The following is a 24,491-nucleotide window of genomic DNA, read 5'->3' as shown; positions in this document are numbered from 1 at the left end:
TCAGTTCTGGGCATCTTTGAAATACCTATAAAACTTGTTCCTACATAGTAACTTGCAACTTTGAATGAGAATGTGCTTGCTTACAGCAACGTGCTATATGTTCTGAATGCCCGAATTGGGAATCTGTGTCAAAACTTTGTTAGGAATTATGTGATCCTTACTGGCTGGAAGTAAGGGAGATGGGGAATGAAGTTATTTCTAGGAGTTGGACACATACCAAGTTTAGCTCAGTTCTGGGCATCTTTGAAATACCTATACAAACTTGTTCCTACATAGTAACTTGCATCTTTGAATGAGAATGTGCTTGCTTACAGCAACGTGCTATATGTTCTGAATGCCCGAATTGGGAATCTGTGTCAAAACTTTGTTAGGAATTATGTGATCCTTACTGGCTGGAAGTAAGGGAGATGGGGCATGAAGTTATTTCTAGGAGTTCGACACATACCAAGTTTAGCTCAGTTCTGGGCATCTTTGAAATACCTATACAAACTTGTTCCCACATAGTAACTTGCAACTTTGAATGAGAATCTGCTTGCTTACAGCAACGTGCTATATGTTCTGAATGCCCGAATTGGGAATCTGTGTCAAAACTGTGTTAGGAATTATGTGATCCTTACTAGCTGGAAGTAAGGGAGATGGGGCATGAAGTTATTTCTAGGAGTTGGACACATACCAAGTTTAGCTCAGTTCTGGGCATCTTTGAAATACCTATACAAACTTGTTCCTACATAGTAACTTGCAACTTTGAATGAGAATGTGCTTGCTTACAGCAACGTGCTATATGTTCTGAATACCCGAATTGGGAATCTGTGTCAAAACTTTGTTAGGAATTATGTGATCCTTACTAGCTGGAAGTAAGGGAGATGGGGCATGAAGTTATTTCTAGGAGTTGGACGCATACCAAGTTTAGCTCAGTTCTGGGCATCTTTGAAATACCTATACAAACTTGTTCCTACATAGTAACTTGCATCTTTGAATGAGAATGTGCTTGCTTACAGCAACGTGCTATATGTTCTGAATGCCCGAATTGGCAATCTGTGTCAAAACTTTGTTAGGAATTATGTGATCCTTACTAGCTGGAAGCAAGGGAGATGGGGCATGAAGTTATTTCTAGGAGTTGGACTGATACCAAGTTTAGCTCAGTTCTGGGCATCTTTGAAGTACCTATACAAACTTGTTCCTACATAGTAACTTGCATCTTTGAATGAGAATGTGCTTGCTTGCAGCAACGTGCTATATGTTCTGAATGCCCGAATAGGGAATCTGTGTCAAAACTTTGTTAGAATTATGTGATCCTTACTAGCTGGAAGTAAGGGAGATGGGGCATGAAGTTATTTCTAGGAGTTGGACACATACCAAGTTGAGCTCAGTTCTGGGCTTCTTTGAAATACCTATACAAACTTGTTCCTACCTAGTAACTTGCATCTTTGAATGAGAATCTGCTTGCTTATAGCAACGTGCTATATGTTCTGAATGCCGGAATAGGGAATCTGTGTCAAAACTTTGTTAGGAATTATGTGATCCTTACTAGCTGGAAGTAAAGGAGATGGGGCATGAAGTTATTTCTAGGAGTTGGACACATACCAAGTTGAGCTCAGTTCTGGGCATCTTTGAAATACCTATACAAACTTGTTCCTACCTAGTAACTTGCAACTTTGAATGAAAATGTGCTTGCTTACAGCAACGTGCTATATGTTCTGAATGCCCGAATTGGGAATCTGTGTCAAAACTTTGTTAGGAATTATGTGATCCTTACTAGCTGGAAGTAAGGGAGATGGGGCATGAAGTTATTTCTAGGAGTTGGACACATACCAAGTTTAGCTCAGTTCTGGGCATCTTTGAAATACCTATACAAACTTGTTCCTACCTAGTAACTTGCAACTTTGAATGAAAATCTGCTTGCTTACACCAACGTGCTATATGTTCTGAATGCCCGAATTGGGAATCTGTGTGAAAACATTGTTAGGAATTATGTGATCCTTACTAGCTGGAAGTAAGTGAGATGGGGCATGAAGTTATTTCTAGGAGTTGGACACATACCAAGTTTAGCTCAGTTCTGGGCATCTTTGAAATACCTATACAAACTTGTTCCTACATAGTAACTTGCATCTTTGAATGAGAATCTGCTTGCTTACAGCAACGTGCTATATGTTCTGAATGCCCGAATTGGCAATCTGTGTCAAAACTTTGTTAGGAATTATGTGATCCTTACTAGCTGGAAGTAAGGGAGATGGGGCATGAAGTTATTTCTAGGAGTTGGACGCATACCAATTTTAGCTCAGTTCTGGGCATCTTTGAAATACCTATACAAACTTGTTCCTACATAGTATCTTGCAACTTTGAATGAGAATGTGCTTGCTTACAGCAACGTGCTACATGTTCTGAATGCCCGAATTGGGAATCTGTGTCAAAACTTTGTTAGGAATTATGTGATCCTTACTAGCTGGAAGTAAGGGAGATGGGGCATGAAGTTATTTCTAGGAGTTGGACGCATACCAAGTTTAGCTCAGTTCTGGGCATCTTTGAAATACCTATACAAACTTGTTCCTACATAGTAACTTGCATCTTTGAATGGGAATGTGCTTGCTTGCAGCAACGTGCTATATGTTCTGAATGCCCGAATTGGGAATCTGTGTCAAAACTTTGTTAGGAATTATGTGATCCTTACTAGCTGGAAGTAAGGGAGATGGGGCATGAAGTTATTTCTAGGAGTTGGACACATACCAAGTTTAGCTCAGTTCTGGGCATCTTTGAAATACCTATACAAACTTGTTCCTACATAGTAACTTGCATCTTTGAATGAGAATGTGCTTGCCTACAGCAACGTGCTATATGTTCTGAATGCCCGAATTGGGAATCTGTGTCAAAACTTTGTTAGGAATTATGTGATCCTTACTAGCTGGAAGTAAGGGAGATGGGGCATGAAGTTATTTCTAGGAGTTGGACACATACCAAGTTTAGCTCAGTTCTGGGCATCTTTGAAATACCTATACAAACTTGTTCCTACATAGTAACTTGCATCTTTGAATGAGAATGTGCTTGCTTACAGCAACGTGCTATATGTTCTGAATGCCCGAATTGGCAATCTGTGTCAAAACTTTGTTAGGAATTATGTGATCCTTACTAGCTGGAAGTAAGGGAGATGGGGCATGAAGTTATTTCTTGGAGTTGGACACATACCAAGTTTAGCTCAGTTCTGGGCATCTTTGAAATACCTATACAAACTTGTTCCTACCTAGTAACTTGCATCTTTGAATGAGAATGTGCTTGCTTGCAGCAACGTGCTATATGTTCTGAATGCCCGAATAGGGAATCTGTGTCAAAACTTTGTTAGGAATTATGTGATCCTTACTAGCTGGAAGTAAGGGAGATGGGGCATGAAGTTATTTCTAGGAGTTGGACACATACCAAGTTTAGCTCAGTTCTGGGCATCTTTGAAATACCTATACAAACTTGTTCCTACCTAGTAACTTGCAACTTTGAATGAAAATGTGCTTGCTTACAGCAACGTGCTATATGTTCTGAATGCCCGAATTGGGAATCAGTGTCAAAACTTTGTTAGGAATTATGTGATCCTTACTAGCTGGAAGTAAGGGAGATGGGGCATGAAGTTATTTCTAGGAGTTGGACACATACCAAGTTTAGCTCAGTTCTGGGCATCTTTGAAATACCTATACAAACTTGTTCCTACATAGTAACTTGCAACTTTGAATGAAAATGTGCTTGCTTACACCAACGTGCTATATGTTCTGAATGCCCGAATTGGGAATCTGTGTCAAAACTTTGTTAGGAATTATGTGATCTTTACTAGCTGGAAGTAAGGGAGATGGGGCATGAAGTTATTTCTAGGAGTTGGACACATACCAAGTTTAGCTCAGTTCTGGGAATCTTTGAAATACCTATACAAACTTGTTCCTACATAGTAACTTGCATCTTTGAATGAGAATCCGCTTGCTTACAGCAACGTGCTATATGTTCTGAATGCCCGAATTGGGAATCTGTGTCAAAACTTTGTTAGGAATTATGTGATCCTTACTAGCTGGAAGTAAGGGAGATGGGGCATGAAGTTATTTCTAGGAGTTGGACACATACCAAGTTTAGCTCAGTTCTGGGCATCTTTGAAATACCTATACAAACTTGTTCCTACATAGTATCTTGCAACTTTGAATGAGAATGTGCTTGCTTACAGCAACGTGCTACATGTTCTGAATGCCCGAATTGGGAATCTGTGTCAAAACTTTGTTAGGAATTATGTGATCCTTACTAGCTGGAAGTAAGGGAGATGGGGCATGAAGTTTTTTCTAGGAGTTGGACACATACCAAGTTTAGCTCAGTTCTGGGCATCTTTGAAATACCTATACAAACTTGTTCCTACATAGTAACTTGCATCTTTGAATGAGAATGTGCTTGCTTGCAGCAACGTGCTATATGTTCTGAATGCCCGAATAGGGAATCTGTGTCAAAACTTTGATAGGAATTATGTGATCCTTACTAGCTGGAAGTAAGGGAGATGGGGCATGAAGTTATTTCTAGGAGTTGGACACATAGCAAGTTTAGCTCAGTTCTGGGCATCTTTGAAATACCTATACAAACTTGTTCCTACATAGTAACTTGCATCTTTGAATGAGAATGTGCTTGCTTACAGCAACGTGCTATATGTTCTGAATGCCCGAATTGGCAATCTGTGTCAAAACTTTGTTAGGAATTATGTGATCCTTACTAGCTGGAAGTAAGGGAGATGGGGCATGAAGTTATTTCTAGGAGTTGGACACATACCAAGTTTAGCTCAGTTCTGGGCATCTTTGAAATACCTATACAAACTTGTTCCTACATAGTAACTTGCAACTTTGAATGAAAATGTGCTTGCTTACAGCAACGTGCTATATGTTCTGAATGCCCGAATTGGGAATCTGTGTCAAAACTTTGTTAGGAATTATGTGATCCTTACTAGCTGGAAGTAAGGGAGATGGGGCATGAAGTTATTTCTAGGAGTTGGACACATACCAAGTTTAGCTCAGTTCTGGGCATCTTTGAAATACCTATACAAACTTGTTCCTACATAGTAACTTGCATCTTTGAATGAGAATGTGCTTGCTTACAGCAACGTGCTATATGTTCTGAATGCCCGAATTGGGAATCTGTGTCAAAACTTTGTTAGGAATTATGTCATCCTTACTAGCTGGAAGTAAGGGAGATGGGGCATGAAGTTATTTCTAGGAGTTGGACACATACCAAGTTTAGCTCAGTTCTGGGCATCTTTGAAATACCTATACAAACTTGTTCCTACATAGTAACTTGCATCTTTGAATGAGAATGTGCTTGCTTACAGCAACGTGCTATATGTTCTGAATGCCCGAATTGGGAATCTGTGTCAAAACTTTGTTAGGAATTATGTGATCCATACTAGCTGGAAGTAAGGGAGATGGGGCATGAAGTTATTTCTAGGAGTTGGACACATACCAAGTTTAGCTCAGTTCTGGGCATCTTTGAAATACCTATACAAACTTGTTCCTACATAGTAACTTGCAACTTTGAATGAGAATGTGCTTGCTTGCAGCAACGTGCTATATGTTCTGAATGCCCGAATAGGGAATCTGTGTCAAAACTTTGTTAGGAATTATGTGATCCTTACTAGCTGGAAGTAAGGGAGATGGGGCATGAAGTTATTTCTAGGAGTTGGACACATACAAAGTTTAGCTCAGTTCTGGGCATCTTTGAAATACCTATACAAACTTGTTCCTACATAGTAACTTGCAACTTTGAATGAGAATGTGCTTGCTTACAGCAACGTGCTATATGTTCTGAATGCCCGAATTGGCAATCTGTGTCAAAACTTTGTTAGGAATTATGTGATCCTCACTAGCTGGAAGTAAGGGAGATGGGGCATGAAGTTATTTCTAGGAGTTGGACACATACCAAGTTTAGCTCAGTTCTGGGCATCTTTGAAATACCTATACAAACTTGTTCCTACATAGTAACTTGCATCTTTGAATGAGAATCTGCTTTCTTACAGCAACGTGCTATATGTTCTGAATGCCCGAATTGGGAATCTGTGTCAAAACTTTGTTAGGAATTATGTGATCCTCACTAGCTGGAAGTAAGGGAGATGGGGCATGAAGTTATTTCTAGGAGTTGGACACATAGCAAGTTTAGCTCAGTTCTGGGCATCTTTGAAATACCTATACAAACTTGTTCCTACATAGTAACTTGCATCTTTGAATGAGAATCTGCTTCCTTACAGCAACGTGCTATATGTTCTGAATGCCCGAATTGGGAATCTGTGTCAAAACTTTGTTAGGAATTATGTGATCCTTACTAGCTGGAAGTAAGGGAGATGGGGCATGAAGTTATTTCTAGGAGTTGGACACATACCAAGTTTAGCTCAGTTCTGGGCATCTTTGAAATACCTATACAAACTTGTTCCTACATAGTAACTTGCATCTTTGAATGAGAATCTGCTAGCTTACAGCAACGTGCTATATGTTCTGAATGCCCGAATTGGGAATCTGTGTCAAAACTTTGTTAGGAATTATGTGATCCTTAGTAGCTGGAAGTAAGGGAGATGGGGCATGAAGTTATTTCTAGGAGTTGGACACATACCAAGTTTAGCTCAGTTCTGGGCATCTTTGAAATACCTATACAAACTTGTTCCTACATAGTATCTTGCAACTTTGAATGAGAATGTGCTTGCTTACAGCAACGTGCTATATGTTCTGAATGCCCGAATTGGGAATCTGTGTCAAAACTTTGTTAGGAATTATGTGATCCTTACTAGCTGGAAGTAAGGGAGATGGGGCATGAAGTTATTTCTAGGAGTTGGACACATACCAAGTTTAGCTCAGTTCTGGGCATCTTTGAAATACCTATACAAACTTGTTCCTACATAGTAACTTGCATCTTTGAATGAGAATGTGCTTGCTTGCAGCAACGTGCTATATGTTCTGAATGCCCGAATAGGGAATCTGTGTCAAAACTTTGTTAGGAATTATGTGATCCTTACTAGCTGGAAGTAAGGGAGATGGGGCATGAAGTTATTTCTAGGAGTTGGACACATACCAAGTTTAGCTCAGTTCTGGGCATCTTTGAAATACCTATACAAACTTGTTCCTACATAGTAACTTGCATCTTTGAATGAGAATGTGCTTGCTTACAGCAACGTGCTATATGTTCTGAATGCCCGATTTGGCAATCTGTGTCAAAACTTTGTTAGGAATTATGTGATCCTCACTAGCTGGAAGTAAGGGAGATGGGGCATGAAGTTATTTCTAGGAGTTGGACACATACCAAGTTTAGCTCAGTTCTGGGCATCTTTGAAATACCTATACAAACTTGTTCCTACATAGTAACTTGCAACTTTGAATGAGAATGTGCTTGCTTACAGCAACGTGCTATATGTTCTGAATGCCCGAATTGGGAATCTGTGTCAAAACTTTGTTAGGAATTATGTGATCCTTACTAGCTGGATGTAAGGGAGATGGGGCATGAAGTTATTTCTAGGAGTTGGACACATACCAAGTTTAGCTCAGTTCTGGGCATCTTTGAAATACCTATACAAACTTGTTCCTACATAGTAACTTGCATCTTAGAATGAGAATGTGCTTGCTTACAGCAACGTGCTATATGTTCTGAATGCCCGAATTGGCAATCTGTGTCAAAACTTTGTTAGGAATTATGTGATCCTTACTAGCTGGAAGTAAGGGAGATGGGGCATGAAGTTATTTCTAGGAGTTGGACACATACCAAGTTTAGCTCAGTTCTGGGCATCTTTGAAATACCTATACAAACTTGTTCCTACATAGTAACTTGCAACTTTGAATGAAAATGTGCTTGCTTACAGCAACGTGCTGTATGTTCTGAATGCCCGAATTGGGAATCTGTGTCAAAACTTTGTTAGGAATTATGTGATCCTTACTAGCTGGAAGTAAGGGAGATGGGGCATGAAGTTATTTCTAGGAGTTGGACACATACCAAGTTTAGCTCAGTTCTGGGCATCTTTGAAATACCTATACAAACTTGTTCCTACATAGTAACTTGCATCTTTGAATGAGAATGTGCTTGCTTACAGCAACGTGCTATATGTTCTGAATGCCCGAATTGGGAATCTGTGTCAAAACTTTGTTAGGAATAATGTCATCCTTACTAGCTGGAAGTAAGGGAGATGGGGCATGAAGTTATTTCTAGGAGTTGGACACATACCAAGTTTAGCTCAGTTCTGGGCATCTTTGAAATACCTATACAAACTTGTTCCTACATAGTAACTTGCATCTTTGAATGAGAATGTGCTTGCTTACAGCAACGTGCTATATGTTCTGAATGCCCGAATTGGGAATCTGTGTCAAAACTTTGTTAGGAATTATGTGATCCTTACTAGCTGGAAGTAAGGGAGATGGGGCATGAAGTTATTTCTAGGAGTTGGACACATACCAAGTTTAGCTCAGTTCTGGGCATCTTTGAAATACCTATACAAACTTGTTCCTACATAGTAACTTGCAACTTTGAATGAGAATGTGCTTGCTTGCAGCAACGTGCTATATGTTCTGAATGCCCGAATAGGGAATCTGTGTCAAAACTTTGTTAGGAATTATGTGATCCTTACTAGCTGGAAGTAAGGGAGATGGGGCATGAAGTTATTTCTAGGAGTTGGACACATACCAAGTTTAGCTCAGTTCTGGGCATCTTTGAAATACCTATACAAACTTGTTCCTACGTAGTAACTTGCAACTTTGAATGAGAATGTGCTTGCTTACAGCAACGTGCTATATGTTCTGAATGCCCGAATTGGCAATCTGTGTCAAAACTTTGTTAGGAATTATGTGATCCTCACTAGCTGGAAGTAAGGGAGATGGGGCATGAAGTTATTTCTAGGAGTTGGACACATACCAAGCTTAGCTCAGTTCTGGGCATCTTTGAAATACCTATACAAACTTGTTCCTACATAGTAACTTGCATCTTTGAATGAGAATCTGCTTGCTTACAGCAACGTGCTATATGTTCTGAATGCCCGAATTGGGAATCTGTGTCAAAACTTTGTTAGGAATTATGTGATCCTCACTAGCTGGAAGTAAGGGAGATGGGGCATGAAGTTATTTCTAGGAGTTGGACACATAGCAAGTTTAGCTCAGTTCTGGGCATCTTTGAAATACCTATACAAACTTGTTCCTACATAGTAACTTGCATCTTTGAATGAGAATCTGCTTCCTTACAGCAACGTGCTATATGTTCTGAATGCCCGAATTGGGAATCTGTGTCAAAACTTTGTTAGGAATTATGTGATCCTTACTAGCTGGAAGTAAGGGAGATGGGGCATGAAGTTATTTCTAGGAGTTGGACACATACCAAGTTTAGCTCAGTTCTGGGCATCTTTGAAATACCTATACAAACTTGTTCCTACATAGTAACTTGCATCTTTGAATGAGAATCTGCTTGCTTACAGCAACGTGCTATATGTTCTGAATGCCCGAATTGGGAATCTGTGTCAAAACTTTGTTAGGAATTATGTGATCCTTACTAGCTGGAAGTAAGGGAGATGGGGCAAGAAGTTATTTCTAGGAGTTGGACACATACCAAGTTTAGCTCAGTTCTGGGCATCTTTGAAATACCTATACAAACTTGTTCCTACATAGTATCTTGCAACTTTGAATGAGAATGTGCTTGCTTGCAGCAACGTGCTATATGTTCTGAATGCCCGAATAGGGAATCTGTGTCAAAACTTTGTTAGGAATTATGTGATCCTTACTAGCTGGAAGTAAGGGAGATGGGGCATGAAGTTATTTCTAGGAGTTGGACACATACCAAGTTTAGCTCAGTTCTGGGCATCTTTGAAATACCTATACAAACTTGTTCCTACATAGTAACTTGCAACTTTGAATGAGAATGTGCTTGCTTACAGCAACGTGCTATATGTTCTGAATGCCCGAATAGGGAATCTGTGTCAAAACTTTGTTAGGAATTATGTGATCCTTACTAGCTGGAAGTAAGGGAGATGGGGCATGAAGTTATTTCTAGGAGTTGGACACATACCAAGTTTCGCTCAGTTCTGGGCATCTTTGAAATACCTATACAAACTTGTTCCTACATAGTAACTTGCAACTTTGAATGAGAATGTGCTTGCTTACAGCAACGTGCTATATGTTCTGAATGCCCGAATTGGGAATCTGTGTCAAAACTTTGTTAGGAATTATGTGATCCTTACTAGCTGGAAGTAAGGGAGATGGGGCATGAAGTTATTTCTAGGAGTTGGACACATACCAAGTTTAGCTCAGTTCTGGGCATCTTTGAAATACCTATACAAACTTGTTCCTACATAGTAACTTGCAACTTTGAATGAGAATGTGCTTGCTTACAGCAACGTGCTATATGTTCTGAATGCCCGAATAGGGAATCTGTGTCAAAACTTTGTTAGGAATTATGTGATCCTTACTAGCTGGAAGTAAGGGAGATGGGGCATGAAGTTATTTCTAGGAGTTGGACACATACCAAGTTTAGCTCAGTTCTGGTCATCTTTGAAATACCTATACAAACTTGTTCCTACATAGTAACTTGCATCTTTGAATGAGAATGTGCTTGCTTGCAGCAACGTGCTATATGTTCTGAATGCCCGAATTGGGAATCTGTGTCAAAACTTTGTTAGGAATTATGTGATCCTTACTAGCTGGAAGTAAGGGAGATGGGGCATGAAGTTATTTCTAGGAGTTGGACACATACCAAGTTTCGCTCAGTTCTGGGCATCTTTGAAATACCTATACAAACTTGTTCCTACATAGTAACTTGCAACTTTGAATGAGAATGTGCTTGCTTACAGCAACGTGCTATATGTTCTGAATGCCCGAATTGGGAATCTGTGTCAAAACTTTGTTAGGAATTATGTGATCCTTACTAGCTGGAAGTAAGGGAGATGGGGCATGAAGTTATTTCTAGGAGTTGGACACATACCAAGTTTAGCTCAGTTCTGGGCATCTTTGAAATACCTATACAAACTTGTTCCTACATAGTAACTTGCATCTTTGAATGAGAATGTGCTTGCTTACAGCAACGTGCTATATGTTCTGAATGCCCGAATTGGCAATCTGTGTCAAAACTTTGTTAGGAATTATGTGATCCTTACTAGCTGGAAGTAAGGGAGATGGGGCATGAAGTTATTTCTAGGAGTTGGACACATACCAAGTTTAGCTCAGTTCTGGGCATCTTTGAAATACCTATACAAACTTGTTCCTACATAGTAACTTGCATCTTTCAATGAGAATGTGTTTGCTTGCAGCAACGTGCTATATGTTCTGAATGCCCGAATTGGCAATCTGTGTCAAAACTTTGTTAGGAATTATGTGATCCTTACTAGCTGGAAGTAAGGGAGATGGGGCATGAAGTTATTTCTAGGAGTTGGACACATACCAAGTTTAGCTCAGTTCTGGGCATCTTTGAAATACCTATACAAACTTGTTCCTACATAGTAACTTGCAACTTTGAATGAGAATGTGCTTGCTTGCAGCAACGTGCTATATGTTTTGAATGCCCGAATAGGGAATCTGTGTCAAAACTTTGTAAGGAATTATGTGATCCTTACTAGCTGGAAGTAAGGGAGATGGGGCATGAAGTTATTTCTAGGAGTTGGACACATACCAAGTTTAGCTCAGTTCTGGGCATCTTTGAAATACCTATACAAACTTGTTCCTACATAGTAACTTGCAACTTTGAATGAGAATGTGCTTGCTTACAGAAACGTGCTATATGTTCTGAATGCCCGAATTGGGAATCTGTGTCAAAACTTTGTTAGGAATTATGTGATCCTTACTAGCTGGAAGTAAGGGAGATGGGGCATGAAGTTATTTCTAGGAGTTGGACACATACCAAGTTTAGCTCAGTTCTGGGCATCTTCGAAATACCTATACAAACTTGTTCCTACCTAGTAACTTGCAACTTTGAATGAAAATGTGCTTGCTTACACCAACGTGCTATATGTTCTGAATGCCCGAATTGGGAATCTGTGTCAAAACTTTGTTAGGAATTATGTGATCCTTACTAGCTGGAAGTAAGGGAGATGGGGCATGAAGTTATTTCTAGGAGTTGGACACATACCAAGTTTAGCTCAGTTCTGGGCATCTTTGAAATACCTATACAAACTTGTTCCTACATAGTAACTTGCATCTTTGAATGAGAATCTGCTTGCTTACAGCAACGTGCTATATGTTCTGAATGCCCGAATTGGGAATCTGTGTCAAAACTTTGTTAGGAATTATGTGATCCTTACTAGCTGGAAGTAAGGGAGATGGGGCATGAAGTTATTTCTAGGAGTTGGAGACATACCAAGTTTAGCTCAGTTCTGGGCATCTTTGAAATACCTATACAAACTTGTTCCTACATAGTATCTTGCAACTTTGAATGAGAATGTGCTTGCTTACAGCAACGTGCTACATGTTCTGAATGCCCGAATTGGGAATCTGTGTCAAACCTTTGTTAGGAATTATGTGATCCTTACTAGCTGGAAGTAAGGGAGATGGGGCATGAAGTTATTTCTAGGAGTTGGACACATACTAAGTTTAGCTCAGTTCTGGGCATCTTTGAAATACCTATACAAACTTCTTCCTACATAGTAACTTGCATCTTTGAATGAGAATGTGCTTGCTTGCAGCAACGTGCTATATGTTCTGAATGCCCGAATAGGGAATCTGTGTCAAAACTTTGTTAGGAATTATTTGATCCTTACTAGCTGGAAGTAAGGGAGATGGGGCATGAAGTTATTTCTAGGAGTTGGACACATACCAAGTTTAGCTCAGTTCTGGGCATCTTTGAAATACCTATACAAACTTGTTCCTACATAGTAACTTGCAACTTTGAATGAGAATGTGCTTGCTTACAGCAACGTGCTATATGTTCTGAATGCCCGAATTGGGAATCTGTGTCAAAACTTTGTTAGGAATTATGTGATCCTTACTAGCTGGAAGTAAGGGAGATGGGGCATGAAGTTATTTCTAGGAGTTGGACACATACCAAGTTTAGCTCAGTTCTGGGCATCTTTGAAATACCTATACAAACTTGTTCCTACATAGTAACTTGCATCTTTGAATGAGAATGTGCTTGCTTACAGCAACGTGCTATATGTTCTGAATGCCCGAATTGGGAATCTGTGTCAAAACTTTGTTAGGAATTATGTGATCCTTACTAGCTGGAAGTAAGGGAGATGGGGCATGAAGTTATTTCTAGGAGTTGGACACATACCAAGTTTAGCTCAGTTCTGGGCATCTTTGAAATACCTATACAAACTTATTCCTACATAGTAACTTGCATCTTTGAATGAGAATCTGCTTGCTTACAGCAACGTGCTATATGTTCTGAATGCCCGAATTGGGAATCTGTGTCAAAACTTTGTTAGGAATTATGTGATCCTTACTAGCTGGAAGTAAGGGAGATGGGGCATGAAGTTATTTCTAGGAGTTGGACACATACCAAGTTTAGCTCAGTTCTGGGCATCTTTGAAATACCTATACAAACTTGTTCCTACATAGTAACTTGCAACTTTGAATGAGAATGTGCTTGCTTACAGCAACGTGCTATATGTTCTGAATGCCCGAATTGGGAATCTGTGTCAAAACTTTGTTAGGAATTATGTGATCCTTACTACCTGGAAGTAAGGGAGATGGGGCATGAAGATATTTCTAGGAGTTGGACTCATACCAAGTTTAGCTCAGTTCTGGGCATCTTTGAAATACCTATAGAAACTTGTTCCTACATAGTAACTTGCATCTTTGAATGAGAATGTGCTTGCTTGCAGCAACGTGCTATATATTCTGAATGCCCGAATTGGCAATCTGTGTCAAAACTTTGTTAGGAATTATGTGATCCTTACTAGCTGGAAGTAAGGGAGATGGGGCATGAAGTTATTTCTAGGAGTTGGACACATACCAAGTTTAGCTCAGTTCTGGGCATCTTTGAAATACCTATACAAACTTGTTCCTACATAGTAACTTGCAACTTTGAATGAGAATGTGCTTGCTTGCAGCAACGTGCTATAAGTTCTGAATGCCCGAATTGGGAATCTGTGTCAAAACTTTGTTAGGAATTATGTGATCCTTACTAGCTGGAAGTAAGGGAGATGGGGCATGAAGTTATTTCTAGGAGTTGGACACATACCAAGTTTAGCTCAGTTCTGGGCATCTTTGAAATACCTATAGAAACTTGTTCCTACATAGTAACTTGCAACTTTGAATGAGAATGTGCTTGCTTACAGCAACGTGCTATATGTTCTGAATGCCCGAATTGGGAATCTGTGTCAAAACTTTGTTAGGAATTATGTGATCCTTACTAGCTGGAAGTAAGGGAGATGGGGCATGAAGTTATTTCTAGGAGTTGGACACATACCAAGTTTAGCTCAGTTCTGGGCATCTTTGAAATACCTATACAAACTTGTTCCTACATAGTAACTTGCATCTTTGAATGAGAATGTGCTTGCTTACAGCAACGTGCTATATGTTCTGAATGCCCGAATTGGGAATCTGTGTCAAAACTTTCTTAGGAATTATGTGATCCTTACTAGCTGGAAGTAAGGGAGATGGGGCATGAAGTTATTTCTAGGAGTTGGACACATACCAAGTTTAGCTCAGTTCTGGGCATCTTTGAAATACCTATACAAACTTGTTCCTACATAGTAACTTGCATCTTTGAATGAGAATGTGCTTGCTTACAGCAACGTGCTACATGTTCTGAATGCCCGAATTGGGAATCTGTGTCAAAACTTTGTTAGGAATTATGTGATCCTTACTAGCTGGAAGTAAGGGAGATGGGGCATGAAGTTATTTCTAGGAGTTGGACACATACCAAGTTTAGCTCAGTTCTGGGCATCTTTGAAATACCTATACAAACTTATTCCTACATAGTAACTTGCAACTTTGAATGAGAATGTGCTTGCTTACAGCAACGTGCTATATGTTCTGAATGCCCGAATTGGCAATCTGTGTCAAAACTTTGTTAGGAATTATGTGATCCTTACTAGCTGGAAGTAAGGGAGATGGGGCATGAAGTTATTTCTAGGAGTTGGACACATACCAAGTTTAGCTCAGTTCTGGGCATCTTTGAAATACCTATACAAACTTGTTCCTACATAGTAACTTGCATCTTTGAATGAGAATGTGCTTGCTTGCAGCAACGTGCTATATGTTCTGAATGCCCGAATTGGCAATCTGTGTCAAAACTTTGTTAGGAATTATGTGATCCTTACTAGCTGGAAGTAAGGGAGATGGGGCATGAAGTTATTTCTAGGAGTTGGACACATACCAAGTTTAGCTCAGTTCTGGGCATCTTTGAAATACCTATACAAACTTGTTCCTACATAGTAACTTGCAACATTGAATGAGAATGTGCTTGCTTACACCAACGTGCTACATGTTCTGAATGCCCGAATTGGGAATCTGTGTCAAAACTTTGTTAGGAATTATGTGATCCTTACTAGCTGGAAGTAAGGGAGATGGGGCATGAAGTTATTTCTAGGAGTTGGACACATACCAAGTTTAGCTCGGTTCTGGGCATCTTTGAAATACCTATACAAACTTGTTCCTACATAGTAACTTGCAACTTTGAATGAAAATGTGCTTGCTTACACCAACGTGCTATATGTTCTGAATGCCCGAATTGGGAATCTGTGTGAAAACATTGTTAGGAATTATGTGATCCTTACTAGCTGGAAGTAAGGGAGATGGGGCATGAAGTTATTTCTAGGAGTTGGACACATACCAAGTTTAGCTCAGTTCTGGGCATCTTTGAAATACCTATACAAACTTGTTCCTACATAGTAACTTGCATCTTTGAATGAGAATCTGCTTGCTTACAGCAACGTGCTATATGTTCTGAATGCCCGAATTGGGAATCTGTGTCAAAACTTTGTTAGGAATTATGTGATCCTTACTAGCTGGAAGTAAGGGAGATGGGGCATGAAGTTATTTCTAGGAGTTGGACACATACCAAGTTTAGCTCAGTTCTGGGCATCTTTGAAATACCTATACAAACTTGTTCCTACATAGTAACTTGCATCTTTGAATGAGAATGTGCTTGCTTACAGCAACGTGCTATATGTTCTGAATGCCCGAATTGGCAATCTGTGTCAAAACTTTGTTAGGAATTATGTGATCCTTACTAGCTGGAAGTAAGGGAGATGGGGCATGAAGTTATTTCTAGGAGTTGGACACATACCAAGTTTAGCTCAGTTCTGGGCATCTTTGAAATACCTATACAAACTTGTTCCTACATAGTAACTTGCAACTTTGAATGAGAATGTGCTTGCTTGCAGCAACGTGCTATATGTTCTGAATGCCCGAATAGGGAATCTGTGTCAAAACTTTGTTAGGAATTATGTGATCCTTACTAGCTGGAAGTAAGGGAGATGGGGCATGAAGTTATTTCTAGGAGTTGGACACATACCAAGTTTAGCTCAGTTCTGGGCATCTTTGAAATACCTATACAAACTTGTTCCTACATAGTAACTTGCAACTTTGAATGAGAATGTGCTTGCTTGCAGCAACGTGCTATATGTTCTGAATGCCCGAATTGGGAATCTGTGTCAAAACTTTGTTAGGAATTATGTGATCCTTACTAGCTGGAAGTAAGGGAGATGGGGCATGAAGTTATTTCTAGGAGTTGGACACATACCAAGTTTGGCTCAGTTCTGGGCATCTTTGAAATACCTATACAAACTTGTTCCTACCTAGTAACTTGCAACTTTGAATGAGAATGTGCTTGCTTACAGCAACGTGCTATATGTTCTGAATGCCCGAATTGGGAATCTGTGTCAAAACTTTGTTAGGAATTATGTGATCCTTACTAGCTGGAAGTAAGGGAGATGGTGCATGAAGTTATTTCTAGGAGTTGGACACATACCAAGTTTATCTCAGTTCTGGGCATCTTTGAAATACCTATAGAAACTTGTTCCTACATAGTAACTTGCAACTTTGAATGAAAATGTGCTTGCTTACACCAACGTGCTATATGTTCTGAATGCCCGAATTGGGAATCTGTGTGAAAACATTGTTAGGAATTATGTGATCCTTACTAGCTGGAAGTAAGGGAGATGGGGCATGAAGTTATTTCTAGGAGTGGGACACATACCAAGTTTAGCTCAGTTCTGGGCATCTTTGAAATACCTATACAAACTTGTTCCTACATAGTAACTTGCATCTTTGAATGAGAATCTGCTTGCTTACAGCAACGTGCTATATGTTCTGAATGCCCGAATTGGGAATCTGTGTCAAAACTTTGTTAGGAATTATGTGATCCTTACTAGCTGGAAGTAAGGGAGATGGGGCATGAAGTTATTTCTAGGAGTTGGACACATACCAAGTTTAGCTCAGTTCTGGGCATCTTTGAAATACCTATACAAACTTGTTCCTACATAGTAACTTGCATCTTTGAATGAGAATCTGCTTGCTTACAGCAACGTGCTATATGTTCTGAATGCCCGAATTGGGAATCTGTGTCAAAACTTTGTTAGGAATTATGTCATCCTTACTAGCTGGAAGTAAGGGAGATGGAGCATGAAGTTATTTCTAGGAGTTGGACACATACCAAGTTGAGCTCAGTTCTGGGCATCTTTGAAATACCTATACAAACTTGTTCCTACATAGTAACTTGCATCTTTGAATGAGAATGTGCTTGCTTACAGCAACGTGCTATATGTTCTGAATGCCCGAATTGGGAATCTGTGTCAAAACTTTGTTAGGAATTATGTGATCCTTACTAGCTGGAAGTAAGGGAGATGGGGCATGAAGTTATTTCTAGGAGTTGGACACATACCAAGTTTAGCTCAGTTCTGGACATCTTTGAAATACCTATACAAACTTCTTCCTACATAGTAACTTGCATCTTTGAATGAGAATCTGCTTGCTAACAGCAACGTGCTATATGTTCTGAATGCCCGAATTGGGAATCTGTGTCAAAACTTTGTTAGGAATTATGTGATCCTTACTAGCTGGAAGTAAGGGAGATGGGGCATGAAGTTATTTCTAGGAGTTGGACACATACCAAGTTTAGCTCAGTTCTGGGCATCTTTGAAATACCTATACAAACTTGTTCCTACATAGTAACTTGCAACTTTGAATGAGAATGTGCTTGCTTACAGCAACGTGCTATATGTTCTGAATGCCCGAATTGGGAATCTGTGTCAAAACTTTGTTAGGAATTATGTGATCCTTACTAGCTGGAAGTAAGGGAGATGGGGCATGAAGTTATTTCTAGGAGTTGGACACATACCAAGTTTAGCTCAGTTCTGGGCATCTTTGAAATACCTATACAAACTTGTTCCTACATAGTAACTTGCATCTTTGAATGAGAATGTGCTTGCTTGCAGCAACGTGCTATATGTTCTGAATGCCCGAATTGGCAATCTGTGTCAAAACTTTGTTAGGAATTATGTGATCCTTACTAGCTGGAAGTAAGGGAGATGGGGCATGAAGTTATTTCTAGGAGTTGGACACATACCAAGTTTAGCTCAGTTCTGGGCATCTTTGAAATACCTATACAAACTTGTTCCTACATAGTAACTTGCAACTTTGAATGAGAATGTGCTTGCTTGCAGCAACGTGCTATATGTTCTGAATGCCCGAATAGGGAATCTGTGTCAAAACTTTGTTAGGAATTATGTGATCCTTACTAGCTGGAAGTAAGGGAGATGGGGCATGAAGTTATTTCTAGGAGTTGGACACATACCAAGTTTAGCTCAGTTCTGGGCATCTTTGAAATACCTATACAAACTTGTTCCTACATAGTAACTTGCAACTTTGAATGAGAATGTGCTTGCTTACAGCAACGTGCTATATGTTCTGAATGCCCGAATTGGGAATCTGTGTCAAAACTTTGTTAGGAATTATGTGATCCTTACTAGCTGGAAGTAAGGGAGATGGGGCATGAAGTTATTTCTAGGAGTTGGACACATACCAAGTTTAGCTCAGTTCTGGGCATCTTTGAAATACCTATACAAACTTGTTCCTACATAGTAACTTGCAACTTTGAATGAGAATGTGCTTGCTTACAGCAACGTGCTATATGTTCTGAATGCCCGAATTGGGAATCTGTGTCAAAACTTTGTTAGGAATTATGTGATCCTTACTAGCTGGAAGTAAGGGAGATGGGGCATGAAGTTATTTCTAGGAGTTGGACACATACCAAGTTTAGCTCAGTTCTGGGCATCTTTGAAATACCTATACAAACTTGTTCCTACCTAGTAACTTGCAACTTTGAATGAGAATGTGCTTGCTTACAGCAACGTGCTATATGTTCTGAATGCCCGAATTGGGAATCTGTGTCAAAACTTTGTTAGGAATTATGTGATCCTTACTAGCTGGAAGTAAGGGAGATGGGGCATGAAGTTATTTCTAGGAGTTGGACACATACCAAGTTTAGCTCAGTTCTGGGCATCTTTGAAATACCTATACAAACTTGTTCCTACATAGTAACTTGCATCTTTGAATGAGAATGTGCTTGCTTACAGCAACGTGCTATATGTTCTGAATGCCCGAATTGGGAATCTGTGTCAAAACTTTGTTAGGAATTATGTGATCCTTACTAGCTGGAAGTAAGGGAGATGGGGCATGAAGTTATTTCTAGGACTTGGACACATACCAAGTTTAGCTCAGTTCTGGGCATCTTTGAAATACCTATACAAACTTGTTCCTACATAGTAACTTGCAACTTTGAATGAGAATGTGCTTGCTTACAGCAACGTGCTACATGTTCTGAATGCCAGAATTGGGAATCTGTGTCAAAACTTTGTTAGGAATTATGTGATCCTTACTAGCTGGAAGTAAGGGAGATGGGGCATGAAGTTATTTCTAGGAGTTGGACACATACCAAGTTTAGCTCAGTTCTGGGCATCTTTGAAATACCTATACAAACTTGTTCCTACATAGTAACTTGCATCTTTGAATGAGAATGTGCTTGCTTGCAGCAACGTGCTATATGTTCTGAATGCCCGAATAGGGAATCTGTGTCAAAACTTTGTTAGGAATTATGTGATCCTTACTAGCTGGAAGTAAGGGAGATGGGGCATGAAGTTATTTCTAGGAGTTGGACACATACCAAGTTTAGCTCAGTTCTGGGCATCTTTGAAATACCTATAGAAACTTGTTCCTACATAGTAACTTGCAACTTTGAATGAGAATGTGCTTGCTTACAGCAACGTGCTATATGTTCTGAATGCCCGAATTGGGAATCTGTGTCAAAACTTTGTTAGGAATTATGTGATCCTTACTAGCTGGAAGTAAGGGAGATGGGGCATGAAGTTATTTCTAGGAGTTGGACACATACCAAGTTTAGCTCAGTTCTGGGCATCTTTGAAATACCTATACAAACTTGTTCCTACATAGTAACTTGCATCTTTGAATGAGAATGTGCTTGCTTGCAGCAACGTGCTATATGTTCTGAATGCCCGAATTGGCAATCTGTGTCAAAACTTTGTTAGGAATTATGTGATCCTTACTAGCTGGAAGTAAGGGAGATGGGGCATGAAGTTATTTCTAGGAGTTGGACAGATACCAAGTTTAGCTCAGTTCTGGGCATCTTTGAAATACCTATACAAACTTGTTCCTACATAGTAACTTGCAACTTTGAATGAGAATGTGCTTGCTTACAGCAACGTGCTATATGTTCTGAATGCCCGAATTGGGAATCTGTGTCAAAACTTTGTTAGGAATTATGTGATCCTTACTAGCTGGAAGTAAGGGAGATGGGGCATGAAGTTATTTCTAGGATTTGGACACATACCAAGTTTAGCTCAGTTCTGGGCATCTTTGAAATACCTATACAAACTTGTTCCTACCTAGTAACTTGCAACTTTGAATGAGAATGTGCTTGCTTACAGCAACGTGCTATATGTTCTGAATGCCCGAATTGGGAATCTGTGTCAAAACTTTGTTAGTAATTATGTGATCCTTACTAGCTGGAAGTAAGGGAGATGGTGCATGAAGTTATTTCTAGGAGTTGGACACATACCAAGTTTATCTCAGTTCTGGGCATCTTTGAAATACCTATAGAAACTTGTTCCTACATAGTAACTTGCAACTTTGAATGAAAATGTGCTTGCTTACACCAACGTGCTATATGTTCTGAATGCCCGAATTGGGAATCTGTGTGAAAACATTGTTAGGAATTATGTGATCCTTACTAGCTGGAAGTAAGGGAGATGGGGCATGAAGTTATTTCTAGGAGTTGGACACATACCAAGTTTAGCTCAGTTCTGGGCATCTTTGAAATACCTATACAAACTTGTTCCTACATAGTAACTTGCATCTTTGAATGAGAATGTGCTTGCTTACAGCAACGTGCTATATGTTCTGAATGCCCGAATTGGGAATCTGTGTCAAAACTTTGTTAGGAATTATGTGATCCTTACTAGCTGGAAGTAAGGGAGATGGGGCATGAAGTTATTTCTAGGAGTTGGACACATACCAAGTTTAGCTCAGTTCTGGGCATCTTTGAAATACCTATACAAACTTGTTCCTACATAGTAACATGCATCTTTGAATGAGAATGTGCTTGCTTACAGCAACGTGCTACATGTTCTGAATGCCAGAATTGGGAATCTGTGTCAAAACTTTGTTAGGAATTATGTGATCCTGACTAGCTGGAAGTAAGGGAGATGGGGCATGAAGTTATTTCTAGGATTTGGACACATACCAAGTTTAGCTCAGTTCTGGGCATCTTTGAAATACCTATACAAACTTGTTCCTACCTAGTAACTTGCAACTTTGAATGAGAATGTGCTTGCTTACAGCAACGTGCTATATGTTCTGAATGCCCGAATTGGGAATCTGTGTCAAAACTTTGTTAGTAATTATGTGATCCTTACTAGCTGGAAGTAAGGGAGATGGTGCATGAAGTTATTTCTAGGAGTTGGACACATACCAAGTTTAGCTCAGTTCTGGGCATCTTTGAAATACCTATAGAAACTTGTTCCTACATAGTAACTTGCAACTTTGAATGAAAATGTGCTTGCTTACACCAACGTGCTATATGTTCTGAATGCCCGAATTGGGAATACTGTGTGAAAACATTGTTAGGAATTATGTGATCCTTACTAGCTGGAAGTAAGGGAGATGGGGCATGAAGTTATTTCTAGGAGTAGGACACATACCAAGTTTAGCTCAGTTCTGGGCATCTTTGAAATACCTATACAAACTTGTTCCTACATAGTAACTTGCATCTTTGAATGAGAATCTGCTTGCTTACAGCAACGTGCTATATGTTCTGAATGCCCGAATTGGGAATCTGTGTCAAAACTTTGTTAGGAATTATGTGATCCTTACTAGCTGGAAGTAAGGGAGATGGGGCATGAAGTTATTTCTAGGAGTTGGACACATACCAAGTTTAGCTCAGTTCTGGGCATCTTTGAAATACCTATACAAACTTGTTCCTACATAGTATCTTGCAACTTTGAATGAGAATGTGCTTGCTTACAGCAACGTGCTACATGTTCTGAATGCCAGAATTGGGAATCTGTGTCAAAACTTTGTTAGGAATTATGTGATCCTTACTAGCTGGAAGTAAGGGAGATGGGGCATGAAGTTATTTCTAGGAGTTGGACACATACCAAGTTTATCTCAGTTCTGGGCATCGTTGAAATACCTATAGAAACTTGTTCCTACATAGTAACTTGCAACTTTGAATGAAAATGTGCTTGCTTACACCAACGTGCTATATGTTCTGAATGCCCGAATTGGGAATCTGTGTGAAAACATTGTTAGGAATTATGTGATCCTTACTAGCTGGAAGTAAGGGAGATGGGGCATGAAGTTATTTCTAGGAGTAGGACACATACCAAGTTTAGCTCAGTTCTGGGCATCTTTGAAATACCTATACAAACTTGTTCCTACATAGTAACTTGCATCTTTGAATGAGAATCTGCTTGCTTACAGCAACGTGCTATATGTTCTGAATGCCCGAATTGGGAATCTGTGTCAAAACTTTGTTAGGAATTATGTGATCCTTACTAGCTGGAAGTAAGGGAGATGGGGCATGAAGTTATTTCTAGGAGTTGGACACATACCAAGTTTAGCTCAGTTCTGGGCATCTTTGAAATACCTATACAAACTTGTTCCTACATAGTATCTTGCAACTTTGAATGAGAATGTGCTTGCTTACAGCAACGTGCTACATGTTCTGAATGCCAGAATTGGGAATCTGTGTCAAAACTTTGTTAGGAATTATGTGATCCTTACTAGCTGGAAGTAAGGGAGATGGGGCATGAAGTTATTTCTAGGAGTTGGACACATACCAAGTTTAGCTCAGTTCTGGGCATCTTTGAAATACCTATACAAACTTGTTCCTACATAGTAACTTGCATCTTTGAATGAGAATGTGCTTGCTTACAGCAACGTGCTATATGTTCTGAATGCCCGAATTGGGAATCTGTGTCAAAACTTTGTTAGGAATTATGTGATCCTTACTAGCTGGAAGTAAGGGAGATGGGGCATGAAGTTATTTCTAGGAGTTGGACACATACCAAGTGAGCTAAATTTAGCTCAGTTCTGGGCATCTTTGAAATACCTATACAAACTTGTTCCTACATAGTAACTTGCATCTTTGAATGAGAATGTGCTTGCTTACAGCAACGTGCTATATGTTCTGAATGCCCGAATTGGCAATCTGTGTCAAAACTTTGTTAGGAATTATGTGATCCTTACTAGCTGGAAGTAAGGGAGATGGGGCATGAAGTTATTTCTAGGAGTTGGACACATACCAAGTTTAGCTCAGTTCTGGGCATCTTTGAAATACCTATACAAACTTGTTCCTACATAGTAACTTGCATCTTTGAATGAGAATCTGCTTGCTTACAGCAACGTGCTATATGTTCTGAATGCCCGAATTGGGAATCTGTGTCAAAACTTTGTTAGGAATTATGTGATCCTTACTAGCTGGAAGTAAGGGAGATGGGGCATGAAGTTATTTCTAGGAGTTGGACACATACCAAGTTTAGCTCAGTTCTGGGCATCTTTGAAATACCTATACAAACTTGTTCCTACATAGTAACTTGCAACTTTGAATGAGAATGTGCTTGCTTACAGCAACGTGCTATATGTTCTGAATGCCCGAATTGGGAATCTGTGTCAAAACTTTGTTAGGAATTATGTGATCCTCACTAGCTGGAAGTAAGGGAGATGGGGCATGAAGTTATTTCTAGGAGTTGGACACATACCAAGTTTAGCTCAGTTCTGGGCATCTTTGAAATACCTATACAAACTTGTTCCTACATAGTAACATGCATCTTTGAATGAGAATGTGCTTGCTTACAGCAACGTGCTATATGTTCTGAATGCCCGAATTGGCAATCTGTGTGAAAACTTTGTTAGGAATTATGTGATCCTTACTAGCTGGAAGTAAGGGAGATGGGGCATGAAGTTATTTCTAGGAGTTGGACACATACCAAGTTTAGCTCAGTTCTGGGCATCTTTGAAATACCTGTACAAACTTGTTCCTACATAGTAACTTGCAACTTTGAATGAGAATCTGCTTGCTTGCAG

This window comes from Diceros bicornis, chromosome 19 (assembly GCF_020826845.1).
Source record: "Diceros bicornis minor isolate mBicDic1 chromosome 19, mDicBic1.mat.cur, whole genome shotgun sequence".
Taxonomy (NCBI): Eukaryota; Metazoa; Chordata; class Mammalia; order Perissodactyla; family Rhinocerotidae; genus Diceros; species Diceros bicornis.
This window is presented reverse-complemented; position numbering follows the sequence as displayed.